Raw genomic sequence first — 22374 nt, forward strand, 5'->3', positions numbered from 1 at the left:
TGCTATAGTGTTTTCTTGTATTTGTGATGGGAGGAGATGTTTTAAGTGAGAGGTTTTAGTTATGTGAATTGTCTCCCCCATAAGTTTTCTGGTTCATCAGTTGATATAGCTTTATCTTGTTTCAATAAGTGAAGTTTTTTTGTTGCTTACTGCATCTGGTTCCTCATCTTTCAGTTGCATTATTGTTAATATGGTGTGACGTTAACTTGGTACAGTAATATTGAAGCTCATAACCAGAATTCTGTTTCATTCTTCATTTTATGAGATTCTGTGTGTCCTTTGAGCTCAATTTTCATTGTTGGAGGGGGAGGGGGAGGGGTAATAGGTCAACTGTAGTCATGCCCTCCACTGTATCCAAGCCAATTTTTTCTTTGTTTTTTGTAGTTCTTCAAATTTAGGAATCCTGGTGTTTACATAGAGTTTTATGTTGTGCTTATGCAATCAAGATTTTGAGTAGTGTTATTAACTTTAAATTTCTTATGCATGCATGGAGAACACAATTTTTTTTCATCTTAAGGTTTTTTTTTTTTTTTCCTTCCATTCCCTGTTTTGGTGATTGTCTAAAACAATACTTGAAATAGCCTTTTAAGTGTTAAAACATGTTATTCTCTGGTAAAAGGTCATACAGTGCTAATCTGTATTGTAGTTGTAAGAATGTAGGGAAAAATGAGTACAGTACCCTATATATTCTTTTCATTTTGCTGATTGTGAATTTGTGTGATATTTCATTTTGGAAACATTCAAAGCTCAGTTTTCTTAATTTATGTTATGTATTGCCAACTGCGATTGCCTTGTAATTTTGATTGTATGGTGCTGTCTCCTGTAGTTAGTCTGTAGAATCAGTTTTGGAACAGAACTGTGAAGAACTGCACCCAAATTACTTTGCCGTAAGTAGCTTTCAACTTTGTGTCATCAGAATTGCTGTATTTTCTTGGCCTGTGCAGTTCTTAGACCCATTTTATGCAAAACGATGGATAAAATTGGAGTATATATGCTTCAGTTTTGAATGGATTGCTCTTGAATTGATATATTTTAAAGCGATTACTCTAGGTTACTCTCATCCACATGACACCACACTGTAAAGGTAAGATGTCTGTTAATTACATTTTTATTCCTTAAAGTATTTTAAAGGAAATTCATGCCGTATGTATGATATTTATATTTATTCAAGCTATGTTAAATGTGTCTTGCTAAGTTATAGTTTTGATTGTCTTGTCATGCAGGTTCCTTGTGCTAACACAACATATATGAATTAATTCTGCAACTTCTGTATGCATTTGGTGACTTTACTTCATAAGGAACTGTAAAATTTTCACTTCTAGTGAAACTGGGCTTAATTATTCCTTTTTTGAAAATTTTTTTTTAGAATTTGAGTCTCCTAAAAGGCTTGGGTGAAAGCTTTTGCAAGGTAGTTATTCGAGTTGCACTGAAATTGACTGGGCTGGTTTGTTCTTCACTGTAAATAGATTTTTGGTAATTAACAGTGGTTATTAATATTAAAAAATAGTGATGTAATATTTAGGTTGAATGGGAAGTTAAACAGGGCTTTTACTTTGGTGTAGGTATAAAACATTTTTGAAGATCCAAGTTTTAGGAGTAATTGTACTATTAATTGGAAAGTATGGTGCCCTTTTATAGTGTTGTGTATTGGTCAGTTGTTGGCATCATTGGCTGAGGTTCGTTAAATATTTGTTTCATTACAACCCCATCATTAGTGCCCATATTTCCTGTTTCAGATGGCCCCAGGTGCAGTCTTATCTTTTAGACAGAGGAGGGGTAATCATTCATGTATGTACTGTCTTGATCCACTGGATGAAACCAACCACCTCCTTCATTGTTTGTGTGGCTAACCCTGTCAACAGCTTTACCAGAACTCCCTCAGGCTTTTGCTAAGCAATCTTGGAGAGATATTCCCAGTTATTAGTAACTGGCAACTCGGCGTATACAAAGGGGAGACAAGGTCAGGCCCCACCTACTCTTCCCCCCCCCAATTGGTTGTTACACTGATGCCACCAAATCTTGTTCTATTTTTAACCTGATCCAGCTGCTCTAGAGAGATTTTCCCCATACGTAAAGACTCGGGTTTCTTAGTTATCAAAAATACAAATTGATTAAATATTTGTCATATTTATTTTTATGTTTATCCAATTTTCCTTGTAATTTCCGTTTATTTTATTTATATTTACTCTTTTTTCCCATTAGCAAAACTGGATCGAGAAGCTTTGAAGTGGTAGACAAATACCACATTACTGAGACAATGAAAGCATTATGCTATTTGGTGCTTAGCTTTATCAGGCAGATACTAAAACTCGAAGACCTCTAACCATGCAGGGATGTCATTTATTGCTCCCCTTTAGATGTAACAGGAGTGGTTTGCAGTTTTCTAGTTTATGCTAGTAGACATTTCCAGGAGTCTCATTATTCAAAAAGAGGTTCACAGTATAATACAAAAGTGCTCTTGAGCTACTGCTTGGGAATCATATATGAAGGATTTTCTCAGGATGCTGCAGTGGTCATCACTTAATCCTGTTGAATGGAGACTGCCTATATATGTAGAGTTGATTATTTTATTCGTTTAGTGAGGAGGCTTTCATTGTACACTCTTATTCACATTTCATTCCGTGTCAGTCTCCTGAGGTAAAGGGTACAGATCTCCCAATGCAAGTATTTCTGTTTCAGGAATAGACAAGAGCTTGTTAGTCTGAATAGGCTGATTCAACACTTTGAGAAGGATATTCCTTGAGCATTTCAACCTTCTAAGTTGCAACCTGGTTTTACCAAATGATATATGAGCCTCCTAAGGTGCCTTTTGTTTTGTATCTTATTCTGAAAATGGATTTTTATTAGGTTTTGTCTCCTAGAGGAGAGTTGGCAAGCTAATTGGTCTATTAGGTAGTATTACACTCCTATTCATATGGAGAACATTTTGTTACCACCTACAAGGGCCAAGGATATTTTAGGCAATTGTTTACTGGTCAGTTGAAGAAGCAAGTTCTGTTTTGGTTGAGTCCCAGCAATATTTTGGTGGACAAAGTGGACTGGTGAGAATGAAAGTGAACGTTATTAAGAGCTTTTGCAACTTCCATGGCTTTGAATCATTTTGGATAGCACTGATTTTAGGGCCAAGTACTTAGTGATGCCTGTCTACATTTTAAACTTTTTGTTTGAAGGATGTAAAGGGTAAAAGTCGGGTTTGTACTTGCCGGGCCCATTATATCAAGGAGGGCCTAGTTTCTCTTGTTTATTAATCTTGGGCCAAGAGATGTAATCTGAAGGGATTATGAGCATCTACTTGTTTGCTCTCTCTGATTTCTGTAGCCTTGGGCCCAAGAAGGCATAAGATAATGGCCATTCTTAGCTGAGAGAGTAGTGTCTGACATTGAAATAGTGTGTGTGGGCATTGAAGTGGTGTTTGTATTGAAATGCTCTCCAGGATCCACTGACACTTGCAGACAACTTGGTTCTCTCAACTTCTTGACTTCCTACTCAGACTGCAAATCAGGCATTGTTTATCATACAAACCCATCAGTTATGTACAAAGCTACTTCCTCCTTGCTGGTTCACATTCAGACTATGCAAACATTAAAGGGGTGGTTGGTTCCTGCAGGTTGATCCCAGGGCACTGAATGCCTCAGTGATCACTTACTATATTTAGGTGACAAATAAATGACAGGTGACATTCACTGTAAAACATTATTAAAACAAGGGCATTAACTTGCAAAAAATTAAAGGAAATAAAAGTAGTGATGAATTTAAATGTTTGAAGTACATACACCATAATTTGTGGCACACATCAGATGCCAGATGCTACAGATTCCTTGCATTTACAATCTTTGATTGCTTTTAACTGGTTTCCAGCTGGTGGTAGAAGATTAATCATAGTGTTAAGGCTTCAGGTTTGTTAGCTGTGAAAAATAAAAATCAATAAATTGTCATTTTATGCCAAGAACTGTTGTAGGTAACTTTTGGAAGTTACTTAATGATATTGCAGTTTATCTATTTCAGGAAAGCCTTAAGGTCACTGGTATAATTCCAGAAATATCGAGAAAACTCTGCATCCCTAGAGATTACCTTGAAAATTTTTTATATGATTATGTAGCTGTGTTAAATGAAATATTTGTACTGGGGCCTTAGGTCATGTTTCTTGGGTGTTGTATCTTTATTATTATCGGCATATCATGCAGCATATAATGGTTTTCAGCCTTACAGGTACCTTCTAGTTTCAACAGGGAAATGATGATTACCATTATAGTAATTGGTTAGAGGTTGACTGTACCTCATCCCTTCTGTTTTTTTTTGTCATTAGGAAATTGAAGCGGTATTGTCCACATTTATTTACACACGGATGATACATGTTTTATATGCCATGAATATGGCAGTAACTCCTTGTGAGGCTAAGTTTTATCTTGAAGGCCCTGTTTGGAGTTTTGGGGTTTTGTGTAGGGAATGGTAATGAATGGAATAAGTAAATAAAGTTCACTTTAATTTAGCTTGTTGGAGAATGTGTCCTGTTAAGTAGAAAGTAATGTGGGTTTAATCAGTAGTACAGGTAATATTTCATTGGAGGATGATTAGAAGGTTAAGGGTTTTTTCAAAATTTGCAGTATGTCTGTAATTAGCTTTGGGCATTTATTGGACTCTAAGCACTAAATATATGTTAGTCTTGTCCAGTAATTCTTAATCAGTCAATTTCTGTAGTATAGTATGATTTATGATTTTTTTATTAGTGTTAAATATTTGGTTTATTTACCAAAATATAGCTGTTTTTGTTAGCTATAGTGTGAAGTATATTTAAACTTATTAACAGCTAAAAGCTTCATAGATAATGGCAGAAAATTTCTACCATCCACATATTTAATTTTCCTGTACTGTATGAGCATAAGAATGTAGATTAAATGCATGTTTCACACAAAACAGGAAAAGAAGGCTAACCAAGTTATTGTTTTAACATGAGCTGAAAATGGGGAACAAACAAATGTTATAGTACTTTAAGAATATGGTATCACAATAATTACATTTTATTATATACTTTTATTGTAATTATATGTTTTATTAGTATTCTTGATTGGTAATTTACCTATCTGAATTCCTTGAATAAGTTACCTCACATTTAATAGGTAACTGTAAACATTAAGATCATACTTTGAAATTGGAATGCTTTGTCACAGCTAAATGGTAGGAATTATTATTCCTTTCAGCCTAGCAGTGGATGAAAGTACTGTATTTGAGATCACTCTGGCTTAAAAGGTTGATTAATAAAACTGATCGTGTTGGCTGTGATATTTATTAATACTATTGCATTATTAGTATTTAGTGCTGCATATGTTCTATGGCATTACTAAGGTGCTTGAAACTCATTTAATTTGTGGGCTGCTGCCTTCTTCTTATGCCAGTTTCTGTCAGTAGGAAAATTTTTATTTCATTTAGGTATTGTAATAGTTTCAGTTCATTATTTTTGGTTTTTCCTTACATTAGCTTTAGGTTATAATTTTATAGAATTTAGATGGAAATAGGTTTTTACGTTTTTTAATTTTTTTCTTACAGGGCATTGAAATGGCATTGGCAGGTTAGTGGTTTCCATAAACAGTATCCTCTTTGAGAAAGTTTACTTTATGTATTTAATAACTTTATGAAATTTTGTAAATTTTGCTCAATAACAATGTGCACATGATAAAACTTGTATTCATGTTTACAAATGAGAGTTTTTAACGTTAATTATTTGCATGCATCATAATTGAGCATGAAAAGTAATACCTGATTATGCCTAAAAGTTGTGAAATTAAATATGCCGTGTTTTGTTCCAGGATAGTCTATAATGAGTACATTTTAAGTACTGTAAAAAAGTTCTTTCAATTTGGGTATAAGGGATAATAAGACTTACTATTAATTGCACTTGTCTCATCGTTTTCATCTGTATTTGCCTCTTTTATCTTGCTATGTGAATGGTTAATTATGAGAGAAAGAATGGGTCTGTATTCAGCCGAGCTAAGTTTTTACAAATGAAGCTTAACCAGTTGTTATCAACTTATTGATCTTGACCTGTTGGAGTTCAGTGTGTTGGGCTGGTGTTTTCATTTTTAAGGCTGTCGCTAGACTAGTTGCAAATTAGATATATCCATTTTCAAAATGTCAAAACTAGTAAATATGATTTATTTTTTTTTTATTTTCAAGGGACTACTTGTAAATATGATTTGATGATATTTTATCTTGAGTTTCAACAGGTTCTGTTTTTAGTAAGAATATATTTGTAATCCTGGCCTTTCAGTAGTACACTAGTATTGCAGTTCAATAAAAGTGCTGTAGATGTTTAACAGCATATATTAAAGAGTTATACATTAGGTTACCTTCTTTTGTGGCTTGGATATCAAGGAGGTTGTTGGCATTTAGATCCAGTAGCAGGAAATAATCGCTTCCCATCCCATTCATGTTCTTAATTTTAGTAATTACAAAGTGTGTGTTATGTATCTAAATCATAGCCTTACCTTTAAATTGCTATATATTTTCATATTAATGTTTTATTGTTGATATTTTTTTCTTAAGAATACCCATAATTGTGCTTCCTTTTTAGAAGGCTTTAATTTCCTTAAGGCAAGGTGAAATAAAATGTTCATTTTTATCTTGTAAAAAATTTAGTAGTGCCCCAAAAGAACTTATGGTTTGTTATAGGAAAGTTTCTGAAAACAATCTTGATGGAGAGAGAAAAATTTTCTTTTATTCCATGTAGGAGGAATTACAATAGCAGATGTAGTAGCCTTTTCAATATTGTACTTTTAAGAAATTTTATGAAAGATAAAATATAGGAAATTTATTTCAGTGTAATTCTGCATTTGTTCGTTTTTACTCTTGTGAATTTATCAAACCTTCAAGTTTTCCCTGTTGGTATTAATTGGAAAACTTTTCTGATCAACATTTTTCCACCCTGGTTTGCCTAAAAAATATGTGTTTCTGGTTTGAATTATTTATTGATGTATTATCTTGCAGATAATTCATTATTGCCGGTTGATAGTTGGATGGTGATTATAAGTTAAGATGGATGACTGTATAAATGTTTGTATAGTGATGGTATGTAAGTGATCTAGGAAATTGCCATGGGCTTGTAAGTTCAAAGGTGTTTTAGCATTCTCTCTCTCTCTCTCTCTCTCTCTCTCTCTCTCTCTCTCTCTCTCTCTCTCTCTCTCTCTCTCTCTCTCTCTCTCTCTCTCTCTCTCTCATATATCTTGAAATTTATGGGATTGACCAATTGAACTACTCTATGCAAATAATTGTCTTGTCACCGAGTCTCTTCGGCTACTAATCAATTTCAGGAATTGGGCTTCATCCTCTTGTGTATTTCACAGGAATTCTTTAAGAAGTTATAAGCCTTGTTACTGTGGCTACTATGATATAGTCTGTAATGATCTTATATTTGTAAATTAGCATTTTCATATACAACTTTTTACGAAATAATTATTAGTAATTAAAAGCTTTGTCTTGTACAATGCAGTATTATTGATTGAATGAGTTTCCTTTATTTTATTTATTTTCATTGTACAGAACTGTACTGTAGTCAGTTTAGAGATCCTAAAAAATTATGTGCTGAAGACAGCAAATTCATAAAGGTTACTACATTTAGTTAGGTATCTGAATTTTAAATATGAGTGATTGATGTAGTATGTTGTAATTTTATTGTGAGTGATGGTAGATCAACTATCATTGAAATACCATAGCTAACTTAACATATTTTGCAGATTATGTAAGTATGACCCATGTGTCCATTGCTATACTGAATTATGTTCTTAGAGGCAATTGGTAATTTTCCATTCCTTTTATATAGATTAACTATACTTAGTTTCTAGAAAACATACTTTAATTGGCATGTACTTTCCTTTTCTAGTGTGAATGATTCAGATGGTTGCAGCTGCCTCACCCTTGCCCAAGATTGATGCTCTATTCAATACATTTCAGGTGGAGGTGGTCAGCTAAGGGATTATGGTTGGTGGTGCAGCTGGGTAAGCTGTAGTTGTCACTCACAACTAACAACCATGTGATTGGCTATTTACACGAACCTTTTAAAAGACATGATCATAGTACGCACTGTTGCTCAAGTGTTCATGATATTCTGCAGCCTATTTTGCTGTATCTTTAGTTAAAAGTTGACTGTGGGTGAAATAGATCTCAGTGGTTTTGTGTACATTATACAAGTGAGATGGGATGTGGATTAATCAAGATAGCCCTGTGTATGTGTACTTGACAAAACCACACAAGTTTATCTGGCTTTCTTTTACTCTCTCGCATCTTTAAGCCACTTGATATACTGTATAATGTTTATTTTACTATTCCTGCACTGCATGTGGATTGAATTACTGATTTTATGAGTGGCTGCTCTGCAGAACAGTTCTTTCGAGAGAGGTTAGAGTAAGCTTAAGTTCTTTGTTAAAAAGAGATGATTATTTTTATCTCTATTGAGATGCAGCTCTTGCTTTGTATACAGTAAATGGTAAACTGAATTGTTTTGTGGAGAGGAGTGTGAATGTATTTGTTAGAGTGTGAGAGTGTGGATGAATGGATGGATGGTTGGCTGTATTGTATATATGGTTGATGTAGACAAACTACTGTGCTTCTACCCACTAACGCCTTGTGACTGTCAGACTCCTCATCACCAGTCTCGAGCCGTTGAGGATCTGCCGTTCATGTGGAGTTTCTTCAATAATAGGATGTGGCATTGGGGTTCCTCTTAAATGGACATTTCTTTGTTCATCTGTGTCAAATCTCCCTGCTGGTGCTGTAAGTACAGTCAATGCACAAGTTTGTATTTGTGCATGATTGGCTGTAAATTTGTGCATATAATGCACATTCTCTTTAAAAAAAATAAAAATTAAATGGATTTATTTTTTTTATTTAGCCTTCGGTAGTTTTTTTTATTGTAGACATGGTATAATAGAAAGGAAAACGGGAAAAGAGCAACACCATAAGAACTTAGTTTTACTATATGAAAGTGACTGACGGGTAGTTGCTAAACAGTAATGCAAGAAAAAGAGGCAAACTAAATGCACTAAGTCTATTTTGGTTAAATACTAACCAGCATTGACTAAGGTTTGCATGAATTAACTGCAGCAAATGGTCAGTTCGCATGGAGGAACAAAGACTAGAAGAATGTATGTGATGGAAACCACATTCAACTGGAATTATAAAATAAATTATTTCCATGGTTGGTTAAAAAAAAAAATTTTTGAGCTTAACTATGAAAAAGTGTTTTTAATAATCTTGTGTTGTATCTTAGGAGGTCAGAAACCTGCTTTCTGTACATATTTTTTGGCTCTCCCAGATATAGTAAAAACCAGGTTTTGTTCATATGGCCGGAAAATGTAGAAGTAAAGTCATACCAAAAATAGAAACTATACCTTATTCTGGAGTTAATTAATTAAAAGAGAAATTGCCTCGGCAAATCTTTGAAACCTGGTTTGCTTGAATTCGATAGCTATATGAACGTTTTCCATTTTTAAGGGCAACATTCCTTTACACGTGCGTAGTTTTCCAAATTAATTTATAATAAACTGACCATCAACTCATGTCAAGGACAGAACACTCGATAATCAGTTCTTAAGTATGGTTTACTGGGTATCTGCAAGAGATTTAAAGAACAAGATAGTAGTGTTTACTAACTATATTGATAATTCCAAGAGAAATATATTGAGAAAGTTAAGACTGATTTGAAAATACAGACTGCGGAGCGTAATGCCGTCGGTGCACCTCTTGAGGTACAGTGTAGGCATTACTGAAGGTTCATTGCAGCGTCCCTTCTACCCCTAACTGCAACTGCTTTCGTTCCTTTTACTGTACCTCTGTGTATATTCTCATTCTTCCGTCTTTCCATCGTCTCCTAAAATTTCATAATGCAACTTTGAGGTTTTCCTTCTGTTACAACTTTCCGTTTCACTGGTGAATGGCCTTCTTGGTCCCAGTGCTTGGCATATATGCCTAAATTATATAAATTAATCAATCCACACTGTTGCAGATAACCGTAATCTGGTGGCTTGAGAATTAGACCCATAGGGGGTTCGACCCCAGATGCAACCCCTTTCGTTCCTTTAACTGTCCCTCCTTTTATCATTTCTTTCTTCTATCTTACTTTCTATCCTCTTCTAAGAATTTCTTCATAGTACAATTGCGAGGTTTTCCTCCTGTTAGCTATAGTACAATTGCGAGATTTTCCTCCTGTTAGCTACACCTTGCAAACCTTATTACTGTTAGTTTCCGTCTAAACGCTGAATAACTTAATTTACAAGTCCCAGCGCTTGGCCTTTGGCCTAAATTTATATTCCATGAAAATGGTGAACTGTTTCCGGTATTTTGTTTCTATCATAAAGTCCTGTATGTGAGTTTTAAATGAGGGACATACAATAGGTAAATTTTTTATTTTTAATCTGATATCCTTTATATATTTCAAAAGCACTTCATGGAAGGGAGTGCTGTTTCCAACCCAGTGTGATCAACTGGTCACAAAAGAAAAGGAAAAAAAAAAACTATTTAATACTACTGTACCGTTACCATCTTCAATTACCAGAGATGGTATTGCACAGGCTTCATGTTAATATGTTGTGAGCTTGTTCTCAAGTTCGTAGAAATAGCTATTATCTAGGCAATTCTGAGGTTCTGTGCTCATAGCCGTGATATAAGGTTGCGTTCGCTAAGTTTACATGTAATTGATCCCCCTCCCACACCCCATTTTTTACCATTTCGAAGTAAGGTGCAATCAAATCATGTTTGTTTCTTATTTCCTGTAACGTAAATAGCCATTAAAGTGAAACTAGAAATCTGTCCGTATGCAGGGAATACACATACCTTCGGAACATAGCTGCATTCCATCGAGATATTTTCATGAACGTAACCACGGTCCACGCTGGTTGATTTTAAACATGTTTGTGGTTATTATTTTTTAACCCTCGAGAGTTGGTTTTAATATTCATATGTTTCATATGCTTATACCAAATGTAATCGATTGATTTAATTATTTGTGGTCGGAAATCATCAGAAATGTACTAACTTCCTTAAAATCAATTTGTTGTATTTAGTTTTGGGGTACGGAAGAAAAATACCCGCTCCTCAGACTCCAGCGTCCTTGTTAGATTTGTTTTCAACCAGTCTGCCTTCAGTCTTGTAGTGGGTAGTGGGTATGTTGTACGTGACGCAATCTTCTCATGGAGTAATTCTAAAAATGTGAACTTTCTTAAAGACGACGTAATGGAATGGAAGTATATGCAGAAGTGTGCGCAGACCACGGTTCGGTACAAAGGTTAGCACACATTAGATATATACATTCTCTGGTAATGTCACTTTTTGTGTGATGTTTTTGTTTTGTTTTATGGTGACCTGCATCTGCTTACTACCTAGCTAGTATATAGGAAGTCGCACTAACACTTAACTGCAAGTTCTTGTGGATAATAGATTATCTTATGCAGGATAAGCTATTGTGGATTAGTTTTAATTTGAGGCCAGAGTGGGATACGAGTTCAGGAGATATGAGAAGTGGTGGTAGTGGCGTGGCTAGAACGTGTATATAGGCTAGGTAGTAGTAGGTAGTACTAGTACTGTAAACACTTTAGTAGTGGTAACTGTTTTTGAAGTTGTATAATTGTGTCGTTTCATTAATTCACGATACATTTGCGCTTGCAATAACGCTGACTGATAAGTAGGACAATGTAGTGTAGAGATACTGGTACGGCAGTGGATTGCGCATGCTTTAATTTCAGACTTCCTGCCGTACAAATAACATAGTGTACTGGGGGTACGTCAGATTCTGTCAGTGGTGCCGTATTGCGCTATTGACTTGCTGTAGTTACGGCAGTTTGCTAATCATGCAGCAGTTGCCGTACACTGTTGTTAAGAGCTATAGGTACGGCACTAGATCAGCGACAGTAGTAATACCTAATAATTGGTAGTCGAACTGAATTGTTTCACTGAACATGTTCAATTCAAAATGTCAAAGTGAAGCATACTATCATGGGAACAGGCTTATTCGGACCTTGGCTGATTCGGACCATGTACTGGCTCATTCTGACCTTTCTCCAGGCTTATTCGGACCTTCATATGATTGGCCGATTCGGGCCTAATAATTATGCAGTGGCGGCTCCTGGCTATCACTCATAGGGCTGCTGTTACATTTTTTTTTTTTAATTCCTTGATACTAACTGCATAAACACACACATATATATATAATAATATATATATATTTCATATATATATATATATAGATTATAATAATTATATATATAATATATATATATATATATATATATATACTGTATATATATATATATATGGCACTATAAACCATGCCGAACACTTAATTTCTTCAAGTCTGTTTTTCTTGGGCTATGGCTGATTACTAATGGATGATTACCTGAATCAAATTTGAAACTGTAAATAAAACTGAAAAAATATTAAAATACTAAAATTCAAAGCAGTAGCTTTCGGCAGCGGAGAGACTGGCAAACGGACTGACGGAAAATTGACAATGAGATTACATAAAAATATTAATTTTATGTTAATAAAGCGTGACAAAATAAAAATCATTAAACCATTAAAAAGAATAAAAACTCGAAAACAAAAACATAAAAATAGTACAAAACTGAGCAGGACAGTAAAATAACATAACATAGGCCTATATAAAACAAAAGGACTTTAGAACACCCACTTAAAACACAGACGCATGCATACACATACACTCTCTCTCTCTCTCTGAGGAAGGCAGCAGAATCGCTGCCGAAAGCTATTTTGAATTTTAGTATCATTGTGGTTATCATTTTTTCCCATTTCTTGCAACTCACCACTGAGTTGATTATTCTGCATTCCATTACATATCATAAGTATCGTCACTGATTTGATCATTATCACTAATACTACATAATGATTAGGCTATTGACGAATTTCAAATCACACCTTCAGCTAGGCTAACATTGCTCGAGAGGGCAGTGCTCCCATCACCCTACTATAGCAAAATAAGAACTGCTGAGCACCAGCAGTTCCACACTATTGTTTCAATTATTATTATTATTTTTTTTTTACAAAAAACAAGAGAATGGTAATCATTTTAAAAGGATTATTGATAATCTATACTTAATTTCTCATTTTCATGTATATATTCATAATTTTGTGCATATATATGAAATCTATAGAGGGTGCTGCAGTTCCACAGTGCCTACTGACGAGCCGCCACTGCTAATATGTATTTACATATGTGACATTGTTTCATAATATTATTTCAATGTTTGTAATCCATAATCATTCCAAAGTCTGTTATGAAAATTTATAATGGGGAAGCTATGGAAATCCACTCCTCTCCCGTTTCTATGACAATTTATTTCGTACAGTTACATATTGCTCTGATGTTTAAAATAGTTCACGTAAAAATAAAGCCCAAATTCACTCAAATTTACCCGAAACAGCCCCATTATTTACACTGGCGCATAGTATATATGTGCACATTTCTTCAGTAGCTGGCCAGTTGTTATTTTCCTTTCACTATAGTCCTCCCACGGTTTCATGACACGCCCCTGTAGTTCTTTGACCAGCTTTCTCAGATGTGTCTTTAATTTGCCCTCTTTGACAAGCTTAATTCACCTGATTCGGAATTTCCTTTGCCTCTTAAGTATATTAAAGATATAAGTGAATAAGATGCGAGGTTACTTTTTTGGCTATTTTGTTCAGCTTATGATCCCACCCCTCCACATGGTTGTGTGACCTAATACTGCCCCCAAACACTGACCAGTTCTCCATTTTCCACACCTGACTCTGCAGCCACGTTAGGTCAACATAATCCATAAACTCTCAACTGGCCCAATAATACCCACCTTGCCTGAAAGTTCGTCAAAGTTTTCCCTATTATCATTGCTATAAAATAAAATTACTTGTATGGGTCCAAATCGCCCAAAACAAAGGTCCGAAACAGCCGATCAAATGGTCCGAATTAGCCTAAAAAATTGTCCGAATCAGCCAAGCTGAGGTCCCGAATCTGATCCGAATCAGCCAAGGTCCGAATAAACCTGCATCCACTGTCATCACCAAAGTACCAAAACATTTTGACAGTAAATGAAAATATAAAAAAATCACAATAATATTTAAATATACTTAGAATTTTACTATATACATGAAAAATAAAACTCGACTAATCTGTGTACTTATATCTTCCTTGAATCTCCTCTGAACCGTGTAATACATCAGTTTTCGCCGAAAAACAGATGTTTTCAGGTTTCAGCGAGCTGAAAAAAAGTAATAGACGTCTACGAAGAGTCAAACTTCCAGAAGTTGCATATCCGTAGGTCACGAACGATCGAATCTGCCCTGAAAAGAGCTCCGAAGAGGAGCTCCAAGTGTTCTTTGAGTCTCCTCTTCGGAGCTCTTTTCAGTGCCGATTCGATCGTTCGTGACCTACGGATATACATTTTCTGGAAGTTTGACTCTTCGTAGATGTCTATTGCCTTTTTCAGCTCGTTGAAACCTGAAACCTTGTTTTTCAGCGAAAACTGATGTATTATTACATGGTTCACGTTGCTAGGTCGTCATTTTCTTGCTATCACTGTTATGCCTGAGCCAGGCAATCAGGGATACGGCTGCCGTACCAATATTTAGTTCGTTAAAGGCGAATTAAACTGACTAACTGCAAGCAGGAACTCTTGCCATAAGAAGTATTACGGAGTATTTAAAGCATTAACACGTACGGGAACCCATTTAATTTTGTGAAACTAAACTTTTGAAGATCCCGTTAATGTAACTTCGAGATATTTTAAAGCATTTAATTATAACGATAGTAAATTTCAAAGTCAAGGTCTAAAATAAGTTTGAATATTAATAAATAGAGTAAATGAATCGAGTTCGGAAGTTTAAATTGACTGAATGGTTTAATATCAATACAACCGAATCGTGAGGTGATGACAATATGGACCAAAATAGTACCTACCACTTAGCCTATATGTGAATCTGACAACCAAATTATTTTTCGTTGTTAGAAACCTGTTATGTAAAGTTGAGAAGTTGAATTTGAACGTTGAAATACTTTTAGCAATTTTTTCTTGTTTTGAAAATTTTTTCACACTTGCTATTAAATTAGTTGCGTTGTTATTTGGAATTACCTAGGTATGGGCAGTCTGCTTAGTGACAAAAGTTACATTGTTCCACTGCAGTTACAGTGATTCCATTTCAAAATTAAGACAGGTCGGGGATTAAACCAAATTTTATATTCTTGTATTTTTTTAATGATTTACATTGACAAGTGTATTTTTTTTTATCCTGTGCACACATCAGACAGAAGTGTGGTTTTTATACTGTGCGCATACATCAGACACGTTTATTTTTTATTGTACCGTGTATACATCTGACACAAGTGTAATTTTTTAATTTTAACCTGTTTATTTTTTATTATTACCAACTATCATTCGTGAATATGGAGTAAGCTAGTAGGCTTTACGTACCTGCAAAATATTGGATGAATTTAGATAAGATACCATATAATTAATAAACAAGTAAAAGAGAATGCTTTAGTGTAGTACTACCTACAGACAAGGGAATTCAAACACAAAGTTCCTGGTACGACGGGTTGCTCCAGGATTAAAAGTCCGTGCTGGCTTAAGGCCAGCTTTAATTTATATCATCATAGGTTTCGGTACAGCCCAATATATATATATATATACCCCCATTGGTGATATCGTCACTACACGGCAACAGTGATTAGCGGTTTATTTTTCAACTTTCCATTGTTTTTAACTTATTACAATTTTACCTTTGGAGATGGTCATGGGCGCCCAACTAGGCCTAGTCCATTACTAGGTCTACTTTTGGTGTTCCTTCCATGGCTACCTGTTAATCTTCTTTTTTTTTTCTCCCCTTTTTGTTTGCTATTGACAGTGTTCTTCCTTTTTCATTTATTGATGTTCTTAGTGCTCATTCGTTTTGTTCATATTCCTAGTTTTCTACTTTGTTGATATTTATATTTATATTTTTTTTAATAAGCGCATTTTTTTGCGCGTGTAGATATGTTTTCCACTTTTGTTTGTTAATATTGATAGTTTTGTTATTGATATATTCAGATTTTATTTTTTCAATATTGTTTACTTATATTCGTCATTTCTTCCAGTTTTGTTTGTTGATAGTTTTAGTTTTCTTTACTTTTTTAGTTGTTAATAGTTATAGTTTTCTTACCTTTCTGTTTGTTTGCTAATACTGATTCCCAGTTGGTTAGTTGGTAGTATTTCACCTTTGTTTGTTGATACAGCTTTCTTTACTCTTTGCTAGTTCACATTCTTAGTTTTCTTCCCATTTTGTTTGTTGGAGTTGTGTGTTTTCTAATGTTTTTGCTTGTGCATATTCTGTTTTATTTATTTGTTTATTTTTTAATCATAGTTTTATTTCCCTTCGATTCGTTAGTATTTACTGTTTATTTATTTATTTTTTTATTTTTGAGAGAGAGAGGAGAGAGAGAGAGAGAGAGCGAGAGGAGAGAGAGAGAGAGAGAGAGAGAGAGAGTACTGTTTTGTTTTTTCACTTCAAATTGGCTGCGCCAGTAAAACATAACTTTCTCCCAGAGTGCCACCAACGTCTTCCTTACATTTAACAGAATAAAGTTTCATGCAGCGTCTCGTAAAGTTGTATAAAGTTTCCTTCGAACCGGATTCGAACCAGTGACCTATGGATGTCTGTTTCGGTAACCAACTACAGTCCACCGCTCTACCAACTGAGCTATCGAAGGTATAGAGCGCGAGGAACTTCTTTGTCAGTATAATCAAATTTTGTAATTTTGCTTGCATTTTTTTTTATTACTTGCTAACGAATCACGAAATTATAGGATAATTAAACAGAAAGCGGGTGGACGTTTCCCTTGAGAGAGAGAGAGAGAGAGAGAGAGAGAGAGAGTGTGTTGTACGGTGTCTCATGATCATGAACTTTACGATATAAAATGAAAGATTTCCGCTCTCATATGTTTTACGAAGTATAATTCACATCAAACATCATTTATAATAATAATAATAATAATAATAATAATAATAATAATAATAATAATGAAAAGAGGCAAGGAATGGAAATGAATGGTTCTTATAGGCATTTGGAAGTACTATGTATAAAGAAGGACAGTGGTGGGCAAGTTAATGACAGAATAGTGAGACTTGGAGTGTCCGTGGAAGCCAATGGTGTAAGGATGTCAGAGGGGATTGTTGAGCCAACCCTCCTGTATGGAGGTGAAGTGCTGATCTTATTGCGAATGGAATAAATAGTCTAGACGACACGTGAAATGGAAGGGTAGGAAATGCTGAGCTATATATAGGGGTGGTTAAAAGTTTAGCAAAGGTGAAAGGATAGATCAGTGCATTTTTAGATAGTCAAACTAGATAAAAATAGCCTTATGGATTATCATAGGTCAGTTAAATGAGCGTATATAAATCTTGCAAAATTTATTCCCATGCCGGGAATCGAACCCGGGCCTCCTGGGTGAAAGCCAGGTATCCTAGCCACTAGACCACATGGGATATAAGTATCGCGGAAGAATAATTGGGATAAATCAAGTAGGTAGTTGAATTCCTTTCCATTGGAACTAAAGATTCGCCATCGAAGATTTCATGATGTGAATTTTGTTGATGACGGGATTCAATTTCTTTAATAACGTTCTTGTTTTTACCACAGACTTTATTAGAATTGTAATCGGTGTGAATCACTCGCAACCAGTCTCGTGAGATTTGCATTTTTACCAATAAAGCGAAACAAATAAAATTAGTATAAAAATTTTTAAGGATTGCTACGAACTTTCATGTCCCATGTGGTCTAGTGGCTAGGATACCTGGCTTTCACCCAGGAGGCCCGGGTTCGATTCCCGGCATGGGAAACCGTTTTACGTCATAAATGAGTCAATTTCTTCTAGTAAGGGTTGATTCTAGTAGTGGCAAGAAAATACGATCACAGGGCGTACTGAACGTTCTAGACCGTGGCTTGACTGGTGAGCAGAGAGGTAGTAATTGTTAATAATAATAATTAAAAGAACAGGGTGAATGATAAACAGCAGATGAAATCGATTTAGAAAAAAGCAGATGAGAGAATAAAGATCCATTTCATTTTAAATATAAAGTCACCAACGTAATGAACAAGATGTGTTGATCTTATGGCTTAAGGACGGGTATAGATAGCTTCACTTGGTTAGCTTGATTTGATTGTGAAATTTTAGACTGTTAACCAATCGCTGAGGTCGTTACGATCACTCGACATCTCGTCCTTTCAATTGCATCATTCTTAATTCGTAATGGAGTGTTTGTGCTACCATATTTTCCATCCATATGACCGTTAACTTCCAATTTTTGGCAATGCCACAATCCCCCTTACCCTCTACTAACATTCTCTTCCAGTTTGGATTTGGTTGGAGTACATTTAAACTTAAACTCAACTGTAATCTCCAATAAAACTCAACTGTAATCTCCATTTATTGAAACAATTGTTATCTCCGTTTATTGCCTCAGAAGAAAAAGTTGAAAATATACTTAACATTGGTGTTTATGGTCCGGTATTCTGAATGCTGTGGTGTATTCAATGGCCTAGACTGAAACGGAAATCGACAAGAGATAATATTACCATCCTCTCGTGACTAATGCACGTTTTTCCTCTCCTTGAATCATCTGTGAACCTTCATTATTACTCATCACCTGGAATTCATAACTCTACTTTGCCGCATTTTGAAAAACGTTATCCTTCGAACCGGATTCGAACCAGTGACCTATGGATGTCTGTTTCGGGAACCAACTACAGTCCACCGCTCTACCAACTGAGCTATCGAAGGCCATGCGAGAAGGACCTGAGCATTAAAATCTGTTCCAGACATCATTAATCTTAGCGGATTAATAATAATTAGATTATTATCAAGAGAGTTCGTCACATATTGGCATTCGTAGTACTGTGCATTTAATATATTGATGCATTTAAGGAATGCTTTCTACTTGGAAATGATAACGACGTTAATTATGTTGCTCAAGTAGAAGCAGTACTTTGGTTAATTTCTCAAGAAATTTGACAAAATATTTTTTTTTTTTAAATATGAGATACGCCAGGAAATGTGTACTGTTTCGTTATTGTACAGGTTATAATCCTCCCACTCCAAAGGCAACCAACGGCTTCATATCTCTTGAAATAATAATATGGACAAACTGAATTCGTTTCGAACGAAATGCTAGAGGCTTGTTTGTGTTGCTACAATTCAGAAAGAAAGAAAAATAAAATCATTCTTAATTTTCATTTTAAAAAATTGATCAAAGACAGTAATTTAATGGGAATCACATACGTACGGTCACCTGGTTACTGAGTACTCCTACCGTGATGCTGCCTTAGGATCTGAAGAAACGAAATGAATGAGCTGATTTGCTTAGAGGGAAAGAGTGAGTGAAAGAGTACCTATAATTGTACGTTTGAGATTGTATAAGATTGAATGTGACAAGAAAAAGGTTTCCATAGGATGTGTATTTAGTCCTGGAATGAAAAATAAGAAACAAGAATGTTCATTTTATTTTAAAGGGTTTCTCTCTCATGGCCGAGTTTGGAGATTATGAAATGATGGTATTGCTAGGTGATTTAAATGCAAAGGTACAATGCGGTGCACTGTAGGCATTATTTAAGGTTCTTTGCAGCGTTCCTTCGGCCTCCAGCTGCAACCCCCTTCATTCATTTTACTGTACCTCCGTTCATATTCTCTTTCTTCCATTATACTTTCCACCCTCTTCTAATAATTATTTCATAGTGTAACCACGAGGTTTTCCTTCTGTTACACCTTTCAAACCTTTCGACGTATCGATTTCCCTTTCAGCGGTGAATGATCTCATAGGTCCCAGCGCTTGGCCTTTCCCATTCCATTCCAGAGGAGAAAATACCTTGGGAAATGTGTTTGGAGAGGTTCTTGAATGTCTGAAGTACTAAATTGTTTACAGCAAAGAAGACTTATTTATAACGAAGGACAAGTTGATGAATAGGATGTTGAAGGGAGGACTGGCTAGAGGTATATCTGATCATTAGTCGGTTGCAGTACTAGAAGATATAATTCCAAGCAAGATAGGGGGGGGGGGGTGAAATTATGTAAGATAGGAAGGGGTAAAAATATGGCTGTAAATGCAGTAAGTAAGTTTGATAAGAAGGAATCAAGATGAGAGTATAAGAATAAAACTGATAGAAGAGGCAGGTGTAAGTGCCTTTGAAAAAGTTCATGACAACTCTGCGTTCGTGGTTGTTGATGAAATGCAAATGATAATAGTAAGATTGACTGATCAGAATTTGTTGTTTCTTTAGTTGATTAAAAAATCCAATGGTAAAGGAGATAGAAACAACTGTAAGAATTTTAGGATATGACATTATTTAGTACTTTAAGTAAAATGTATAAGATTTTAAGTAAAACGTATAAGATTTTAAGTAAAATGTATTAAGATTTTAAGGGATAAAATACAAAAATGACAAAAAGACGGATATGGGAAGAGGAGCTTGAGATGAAACATGGAATAGGTTGGGTTGATCGAAATTTTGTCATGATTTACGTAGGAAGACGAAGTAAAAGAAAAAAATGTATGGAATACATAGACCTCAGGAGCACTTATAACAAAATCAACATAGGCAATGAGGAGAGTGCCGAGTTTGTATGGTAAAGAATATAGATTGATGATTATAAAAATTTAACATTTATAATGTATGGTGCAGTATAAACTTAACACTGACTAAATGCTTTCATGATTGAAGCCAAGTGTGTGAGAATATGAAGAATAAAGAGTGACTGGTTTGATGTAAAAGTGGATCTGAGGTAAGGGTGTGTGGCAGGGTGACCAGATCTTGAAAATTGAAATAAGGGACACCTAAATTGGAGAGGAAGTTCAAGTTTGAACAATTGACACACAACTTGCGTGAAGTTACACACGCAGTGACTCAACGCGAAGTCGTTCTCAGCTGCGTACAGATTGCCCAGGACCTACTTCATTGACTTGTTTTTTTTTTTTTTTTTCTAAGTGCGTTCATTGTAGATTTTGTTACAAACAGTTGTTCATTACATGTGTCAAAGCATTGCAATATTGCAATCATGCATGTTTTGCAGCTTTAAAGGATATTATAACTAAAGTGACTTGCCATAATATATATTGAATAAATTGCAGACGATAAAATACATATGATGAAAACCTTTCCATAATCCTTTTAAAATGATTTTTCTCGTCGTTGTTTTGCAAAATTTCACTGGTATGTTTTACTTTTTTTTCAAATATTGAAACTACGGGACAAAAGTTTTTTTTCAAATATTGAAAATACGGGATAAAAGGCGTCCCGGGGAGGGTAGATACGGGACAAATGTCATAAATATGGGACAATCCCGTCAAATACCGGATGTCTGGTCACCCTGGCACTGTGTGGTCTCTATCGGTGTTCAGTTCAGTATCTCTGGGTAAAGCCAGAGAAAGGGCAGTAGGCAGGAGCGAAGCTTGTGTATTAGAAAATTTGTTGTGAAGAGATTGAGGGATGGTTGCTGTTGACAGAAGTTTCAGTACTGCATTGGGAATAGTGAAGAGAAATTACATAAACTAGTAGAAGTGTTTCAAAGTGTTTGCAAGAATAGCAAGTTGAGAGGAGATGTGAGCAAGTGGTAAATGGAACCAAGGAAGATGAAGCAATTATTTCTAGTGGGAACGATGGAAGAATGGATTGAATTGAAGATACAATTTGTGTAATACTACATGTGGCGATTGAATTGAAGATAGAAAATTGTGTAGTACTACATGTTGCGTAAGAATTGAAGATAGAATTTTCATAGTACTACATGTGGTGATTGAATTGAAGATAGAATTTGCGTGGTAATACCTGTGGCGATTGAATTGAAAATAGAATTTGCGTAATACTACATGTGGCGATTGAATTGAAGATAGAAAATTTCATAGTACTACATGGGGCGATTAAATTGAAGATAGAATTTGTGTAGTACTACATGTGGCAATTAAATTGAAGATAGAATTTGCGTAGTACTGCTTGTGGCGATTGAATTGAAGATAGAATTTGCGTAGTACTGCTTGTGGCGATTGAATTGAAGATAGAAGTTGCGTAGTACTGCATGTGGGAGATTGAATTGAAGATAGAATTTGTGTAGTACTACATATGGCGTTTAAATTGAAGATAGAATTGGCGTAATACTGCATGTGGTGATTGAATTGAAGATAGAATTTGCGTAGTACTACATGTGGTGATTGAATTGAAGATAGAATTTGCGTAGTACTACATGTGGTGATTGAATTGAAGATAGAATTTGCGTAGTACTACATGTGGCGATTGAATTGAAGATAGAAGTTGCGTAGTACTGCATGTGGCGATTGAATTGAAGATCGAATTTTCGTAGTACAGTACAACTTGGTG

At 35.1% G+C, this 22374-nt stretch overlaps 2 protein-coding genes and 4 non-coding genes across 6 annotated transcripts in view; 3 read left to right on the top strand and 3 right to left on the bottom strand.

Annotated features, from left to right (window-relative positions):
- The window catches only part of LOC135196678 (uncharacterized), a 57975-nt gene extending 49112 nt beyond the window's left edge, over window positions 1-8863 (top strand). The window contains exons 9-10 of the mRNA XM_064223542.1: window positions 5545-5566; window positions 7945-8863. The gene's annotated coding sequence lies outside the window, so the exon portion shown is untranslated. The remainder of the gene's footprint in view (window positions 1-5544; window positions 5567-7944) is intronic.
- Window positions 8864-11128: 2265 nt separating this feature from the next.
- Window positions 11129-22374, top strand: part of LOC135196794 (protein melted-like) — a 135264-nt gene continuing 124018 nt past the window's right edge. Inside the window, exon 1 of the mRNA XM_064223768.1 lies at window positions 11129-11272. The gene's annotated coding sequence lies outside the window, so the exon portion shown is untranslated. The remainder of the gene's footprint in view (window positions 11273-22374) is intronic.
- Window positions 16630-16720, bottom strand: Trnay-gua (transfer RNA tyrosine (anticodon GUA)). Its single transcript is given in 2 exon segments — window positions 16630-16665; window positions 16684-16720. It is a non-coding gene; the product is annotated as a tRNA-Tyr (tRNA).
- Trnae-uuc (transfer RNA glutamic acid (anticodon UUC)) lies at window positions 17424-17495 on the bottom strand. The gene has a single exon. It is a non-coding gene; the product is annotated as a tRNA-Glu (tRNA).
- On the top strand, window positions 17777-17848 carry Trnae-uuc (transfer RNA glutamic acid (anticodon UUC)). Its single transcript has one exon. It is a non-coding gene; the product is annotated as a tRNA-Glu (tRNA).
- On the bottom strand, window positions 18700-18790 carry Trnay-gua (transfer RNA tyrosine (anticodon GUA)). The gene is given in 2 exon segments: window positions 18700-18735; window positions 18754-18790. It is a non-coding gene; the product is annotated as a tRNA-Tyr (tRNA).

The sequence above is a fragment of the Macrobrachium nipponense genome, chromosome 11 (assembly GCF_015104395.2).
Source record: "Macrobrachium nipponense isolate FS-2020 chromosome 11, ASM1510439v2, whole genome shotgun sequence".
Taxonomy (NCBI): Eukaryota; Metazoa; Arthropoda; class Malacostraca; order Decapoda; family Palaemonidae; genus Macrobrachium; species Macrobrachium nipponense.